Source organism: Ursus maritimus, unplaced genomic scaffold, assembly GCF_017311325.1.
Source record: "Ursus maritimus isolate PB19 unplaced genomic scaffold, ASM1731132v1 scaffold_6, whole genome shotgun sequence".
Lineage (NCBI taxonomy): Eukaryota > Metazoa > Chordata > Mammalia > Carnivora > Ursidae > Ursus > Ursus maritimus.
Genome location: NW_024426774.1, coordinates 12,685,657 through 12,693,241, shown reverse-complemented (window position 1 = coordinate 12,693,241; position 7,585 = coordinate 12,685,657). Strand labels below are relative to the sequence as shown.

Here is a 7,585-nt window from a genome sequence, read left to right as displayed (position 1 = left end):
ATGTTCTGGTTAGTATGAGTATGGTGAAAAGAGCATTAAACATGGACCCAGGAGAACTGAGCTCCCGTCCTCTTCTGCTAACAACTAAGCTTACATTAGGTAAAGTGGTTTCATCTCTAGGCCTCATACTGAAAGCTAACAATGGTAGAGAGTTCAGAAAACTTCCCAGATTCTCTCTGGCCAATAAGTAGCATGTATTTACCTCATTGTCTTCTTCACATGACTCTTAACAACTGTCTCTGTTGTGGGTACAATGGCAACTCTTGAGGAAAAACTGATTGCACTGGGGGTGCCTGGGTGGCTCAGTTCCTAGCTGGTTGAACTTCCAACTCTTGGTTTCCACTCAGTCATGATCTCAGGGTGGTGAGATCAAGCTCCATGTGGGGCTGTGTGCTTAGTGTGGAGTCTGCTTGGGATTCTCTCTCCTCTCCCTCTGCCCCTCCCCTGCTCCCCTGCTCTCTCTCTCTCTTTCTAGAAAAACAACAATAACAACAAAACTGATTGCACCAGTTGCAGAAGAAGAGGACCATCCCAAACAATCAGATCACTGTAGTAGGTGTTGCACACATTGGTACGATATGTGCCATCAACATTCTGGGAAAGCCTCCGGCAGATGAACTTGTGCAGATGGATGTTTTAGAAGATAAACTCAGAGGAGAAATGATGAATCTGCAACATGGAAGCTTATTTCTTCAGACACCTAAAATTGTGGCAGACAAGGATTACTCTATAACTGCCAATTCTAAGATTTTGGTGGTAACTGCAGGAGTTGGCCAGCAGGATGGACAGAACCCTCTCAATCTGGTGCAGAGGAGTGTTAGTGTCCTCAAATTCATTATTCCTCAGATAGTCAAATACAGTACTGATTGTATCATATTTGTGGTTTTCAACCCAGTGGATATTCTCACATGTGTTACCTGGAAGCTAAGTGGACTACCCAAGCACTATGTGATTGGAAGTGGGTGTAATCTGGATTCTGCTAGATTTCACTATTTTATGGCTGAAAAATTTGGCATTCATCCCAGCAGCTGCCGTGGGTGAATTTTGGAAGGACATTGCAACTCAAGTGTGTCTGTGTGGAGTAGAGTGAATGTGACAGCTGTTTGTCTCCAGGAACTGAATCCAGAAATGGGAACAGACAATGACAGTGAAAATCGGAAGGAAGTGCATAAGATGGTGGTCAAAAGTGCCTACGAAGTCATCAAGCTAAAAGGATATACCAGCTGGGCCTTTGGACGAAGTGCGGTTGATCTCATCGAATCCATGTTGAAAATCTATCCAGTACTCATCCAGTGTGAACGATGGTGAAGGGACTGTATGGCATGGAGAATGAAGTCTTCCTGAGCCTTCTGTGTATCCTGAATACGTGGGGACTAACCAGTGTGACCAACTGGAAGCTGAATGATGGTGAGGTAGCTCCACTCAAGAAAAGTACACATACCTTGTGGGACATCCAGAAAGACCTAAAAGACCTGTGACTTCTGGCTTCTAGGCAGTGGAAATATAAAGACTGTATTTTTTATGAACATACATATAAAAAATATAAAAATACAACCGTGAGCCTTTAGTTTTCATCCACGTTCATGGATCGCCATTTGTTTTTCTCTTCCTAAATATGCAGATGTGGGCTTACGGACTCGAAGCCCCCATTTGGTTTAATGCTTGCAATGTGAGCCCTTGAACAAATAAAATTAACTATCATAGTGTGCTTCTAAAAAAAAAAAAAAAAAAAAAGAATGTACTTACCTGTTTTCCTCTGTGCTTAAGTTCATGGAATATCTAAATTTTAAAAATGTGAAGAAAAAATGTCTTTCTTAACTGATCAGGGCTGTAATCACAACTTCAGGTATATTTTGGATGTTCTGGTAGAGAGAGAAAAATATCAAAGGGAAGTATTAATTTTCATTTATTTACCCTCAGCTCATTATACACCATGTGATCGGGCATACGTCATTTCCTTATTCTGGGCTTCAGTTTCTTCGTCTGCAAATTAAGACTCAACTAAATCAATTCTCAACCCTTTTTTCCAGCTGTGCTGTTCTGTTTCTTGATTCTTTCAAAGCTACTGTGACTTGCCACTGGTATTCTTGTTCTTGTCCAATTATTCATTTATTCAGCAAGTCTGAATGAATGCCAGTTATGTACAAGGATTATGCTAGGTTCTAGGAAGTAATTATAAGCAAACGACATGCACCCCACCCATAAAAGTTATCATTTCCTTATTTTCCCTTTTGTGAAAGTACCCTGAGAACATCTAATATCCATTAAGAGATGTACAGAGGAATATAAATAAGAAGAACAAAAGACACATCTTCATGTATAAGAGAAATATCCTGAATGAGAGGGCACAATCCAGCAGATGGGAAGTAAGTAGTGGTCAGCACAGAGCTCAAGTTTTAAGTCAGGTTTATAAATTTCTTTTTTTTCCTTTTGTTTTGGAGATTTTTTTGTTTTGTTTTATTTTTTGGCTTTTTTTGGGATGTGTTCTGATACATCCTTCTTTTGAAATTTTTACTTTTTAAATCATTAATATTTTATACTGGTAAATGGTGTCACATGGAGCTGAAGGAATTTAAGTCCTATTTGGTACACAGTTACAATAATTTGATAAATCTTTCTGTTTCTCATTGATTTTTTGTATTGCCTTAATTAGTGCAAGAAATAATCTGCTGGAATATTTATCCTTCTCCATCAAGATCTACAGATTAATTTGATAATGTAATCAACTTTATGCTATATTTTAAGATGATTTTTTTCTCAATTCTCTCTCTCTCTCTATATATATATATATTTAGGTGAATTATATAGCTAATAACTAGTAAGAAAAATACTCTTGGCATTTTTGTTGGACTTAGTATATTTTAAATATGGAGAATTGATACCTTTATGATATTTAATTTTCTCTTAGGAATAGGATACATTTGTTCATTTATTCATGTTCTTTTATAACTTCCAGTTGTAATTTGTACTTTTCCTTATTGAGGTCATGCTTTATTCTCATTAAGTTTATTCATGAATATTCTCTTTTTTTACTGCAAAGAGGTGGTAGAGAGCAAAATATGCTTTAAACAGCTTGTCAGGAAACATAGTTTCATAAATATTTCAGTTCTCTTCTGAAGGAACATATTGAATATTTTGATAATATTTGGCCAACTTATTTAGTCCTAAATCATCCATTTACTCTCTTGGCAGTTCTACCTATTGAATCGATCATTTTCTGAGTTATCTGTATCCTGGATAAGAATACAAATCACTTGACATTTGAACATATATTAGTAAATAACATGGTAGAAATGGGACCTATCTCAATTGTCTCTGCCTCTCATACTGGAGAGGAAAACAATTACTTTCCCTATGCCTCAGCTGGTATTAATTAAACAGTCTTAATTAATGTGAGGAGAATAAGTGCAGAGGTGTTTTAAATAGCTGGATAGTAATACTGATAGGCTCTAGTCATGGGACATTTACTGCATACTGGGGTGGGCACTTCACATGCATTAAGCAGCAATACCCTAATAAAATAAATGTTAAGGCTTCATTTTACAAATGGGCACTCTGCTCAGACCATCAGCCTGCTCCTATTCGTCTCCAAAGCCTGTGCTGTGTCCACTGTCGATACTGCCGCCCTTTAAGTAGAAACTAAACACCTGAGTACGAAAGTCTGAAGCATCTACCAGGACATGAAAAAAGTCTCTAGAATGTGGTCCCTGCACAAGGAGGAAGCGCCCAGTTCTTTCTGGATATGAGGCGCAAAGACAATCAATAGCTGTTTCATCTCATTTATACCAGATTTTTAAAATAATTTATAAAAACAAATTAGCAGAAAATGAAAACCTTCACCTTCCCATAGCCCTCACCATAGATATTCTCCCCCCCCACACACACATATACACACACACACTGAATATCAGCTTCATAAAGGGTATAGTTACTCTTCCAAAGTCAGAAAAATAAAATATTTTTACTTGTATTATCTTATCAAAATCAAAATAATTTTTAGCTCTTAGCTTTCTGAAATCAGCAGAATGCATTGATTTATCAAGGATATCTCTGCAAAACAGCACTTAATTTTTTTTCCCTCAGGAACTAATAAGAATCCAAAGCCTTTTATTTATTTATTTTTTTATTGTTATTTTTTTTTTCATAATAATGTTTTTATTATGTTATTAAAAAGCCTATGAGTATAGGGGCGCCTGGGTGGTTCAGTCTGTTGAGTGTCCAACACTTGGTTTTGGCTCATGTCATGATCTCCAGGTTTTGAGATCAAGCCCCACATCCCTCCAGCTCCGCGCTCAGCGGGAAGTCTGCTTGAGATTCTCTCTCCTTCTGCCCCTCCCTCCTGTTGTGTGCTCCTCCCCCCCAGTAAGTAGATAAATCTTGAAAAAAACAAAAGAGTATGGGTGTAATTCACATGAGTAAATACTAAGGCACAGTAAAGGGTACCTAGTTTAAGAAAAATAGTAATTGTCATCCACCTGACTAGATGCTCAAGTATTCTATTCTTACAAAAAAGCGTAAAATAAAGATACTGGGTTTGGTTATATATATTTTCCCTCAGCTTTCTCTATTCAACTAATATTTCAAAAAAATCTTCTAGAAATCACATGGTTCTCTCATGGAACTCACTGTAGGGTTTGATAACTGCTTGACTGTGTTTCCGGTGTTGGAGACACAGAGGTCTGAAGTCCTACCAGTATTCCTAGGGTCCAGCAGATGTCCTGACTGATAATAGATGAAATATATGTTTTGTTTTATGATAAATCAGTTATTCAGCTGATAAGACCACTTGATTTACTGATGTATTTTAATATGTCCAGGAATATTTGTCCAGGATAGTAATGCCTCAGAAGTTAGTAAACTCAACTGCTAGAGCTGCTGAGATGTTAAAAAGATGACAGGGAGTGGAATAACCTCATCAGCTAATATATTCCTTGCAAAGAGGAGACATCTTTTACGTTTTTTGCTACATGAAACATTAAGAAGTCTCCTGTTGGAAGACAGGATTTGCCTAGGGAGTGGTTTTGTTCCTCGGCAGCAGCAAAGTGAACCAATAAAACAACCTAAAATATGTGAGCCCCATTTCAGAAGAAACTATGTGTTTGAGATGCTAAATATATATATGTGTAAGTATGCACCTGTTATACACACACACACACACATATGTGCACACACACAGAGATACTAGTTTTGTCTTTTAAGAAGGGTACTATTTTGAATCAGCTAACTGCTTTGCTAGCTGGAATTGCTGGGCTAAGAATACCAACTTCAAATCAGATTGCATTTTTACTTCATGCTCTATTTTCTCTTTCCCTAAATCTCAAGATACCAAAGCAGAAAAATGTAAGAATCTTCCTTTTGACACTTTGCATCTCTCTTCCAAGAAAGACACATAGTTTATGAACCAGTGTTTAAGCATATTAATATAAAGTTATTAAGCAATGATTCGAACAAAAAATGAATTCAGGTGTATAGACTCAATCAAATGAATCAGCAGTACTTTAACTTCCTGCATGTCGGTCTGTGTTTTGAGAGCTATAAAATATTTCTGTGATCGTGGTAGTGTGGCTAAGCACACTGACTTGTTCTTCCTGCCGCATTAGAATTTATTAATATCTAGTGATTTATAAACGTTTTCCTAAAACGCCAAAGCCATACTGTTTTCTACAAATAAATGTTGAAGATTATGGTTGAGATTAATATTTGCATGAGCAGTCATTCTTCCATTTTTCTTATTAACAGAAACCTACAAGGGGAGAAGCAACAATGGGACCAGTACAAATATATATTTATATAATATTTGTGTGTGTGTGTGTGTGTGTGTGTGTGCATATATGTAAACTTCCCAGCCTCCCTTGTAGATGGGATGATGACACAGCAGTGGTGTTTGTCTTTGAGATGTAACACACGTGACCTCCACTTTGCAATGTAGACGTAGACAGAGGTTATTAGGCAGGGCTTCAGGAAAGAAAGGCAGCATTAGCTGGCGCATGCCCCCTTTCCTTGGCTAGTCTCCCCTTCTGGCTGCCTAGGACACACATCAGCCAGGCTCTCCATTAATACAGCATCAGGCAGGGAACAGCAGTTTGAAAGGAAAAAGCAGAGAGTCCCAGAGACTCTGACGAGCCTCTGAAACAATACTAACCACAGCTTGCTACCAGATTTTGGATTTTTCATGAGGCAAAAGGGGGATAAAACGACCTTTCTTCTACTTGCCAAGATTTCTGTTACCCAGAGCGAGCAAAACTAATTGATAAAATGTATCTCTGTAAAAATATCTTCAGAAATCTGGAAAGAAAAGATTGATGTCTGGAAACCAGCAATGAATAAACCAGTATATTTTGGTCATATAGTCCCATTTTTTTTTAGTAGAAACACATTTATTATTATTAAAAAATGTCAATTAGCCTTTTTGGAAAGTAAGTCTTTGAATTTTTATTTAATTTTCCTTTGGTCCTGGATTGACTTATGGCTAAAAAATAGAATTAACATTAGGGCCCTGATTCTGTCTCTTTTTAATATGGCTAAGGTGGTAAAACTTCTGGTAAAACAAAATGTCCCTGGAGGCAGTGAGTGTAAGCCCGAGTGTGTCCACAGTATCCATGGAGAATCCTATGGTGGAGTTGCTTATCTTTGCCTCTCTCCCTCTGCCTAGTTCTTTGGAGTTTATGTGAGGCTGCCTTTGCCCTGCCAAGCTGCCTTGTCATCATTTACCGTCATGGCTTTGCCCTTACTGATCTGGGAGCTCACTGAAGCTAGGTGCACTGTTTTATTGATTTATGTATTCTGAATGCCGGCACAGAACATAGTCCATAGATGATGCTCAGGAAATGCATGTTGGATGAAAAAATGCATAAATGAAGGTCATCACCAGGGCATGTTGGCTGTCTCTTGGAGGGACTGAGCCCCTTCCGGCGTTAGCAAAGGACAGAACTCTGTGCTTTGCTCTGGGGTACTTTGCCATAGAGATGAGCTTCCAGGTGTGGACTGTAAACCAAGGCTAGCATGGATTCACGGCGCTCTCTCAGGGTCTTGGGTCTGATCCCTGATGGCCATGGAGTCACTGAGCTGGAAGGAGCACTGCTGTGAGCAGCACCAGGGTACAAGTTGTAGTGTCTTTTCCAAACCTTTTCTGAGAAGGTGGTGCTGACCAGAGAGACTTGTTCAGAAGGCAGTGTGACATGGTGGAAAGATCATTGGGGGGGCTGTCGCAGGGACAATGATTTGTATCTAAAGTGTATTATTTAACTCTTAACCTTTCTAGGTCTCTCTTTTCCGTCTCTCCAAGACGGGGATTATGTCTCCCACACAGGGCTGATGTAGGAATTGAAGGAAGCCATATGTTGAAAGTGCGTGCTTGTCCTATAGCAGCCACTTCATCAGAGGGAACAATGATGGTGTATTGGTATTCTAGAACAGTGTCAGCAGTTTGAAGGGGTGTTTCTAGAATGTACCATGAGGAAAGCTTGCACTTTAGGCTAAAATACCTCTGGGACTTGACTTCATTTAGAGTATAAATTGTAGTATAAATCACGGGACTTCCCATTCTCTGCAGATTTCTCTACTGCTCAAACCAGTAGCTGTTCCT

At 38.6% G+C, this 7,585-nt stretch overlaps 1 pseudogene; it reads left to right on the top strand.

Moving 5' to 3' along the window:
- The first annotated feature begins 485 nt into the window (after nt 1–485).
- LOC103671948 lies at nt 486–2,005 on the top strand (annotated as a pseudogene).
- The last annotated feature ends 5,580 nt before the right edge of the window (nt 2,006–7,585 follow it).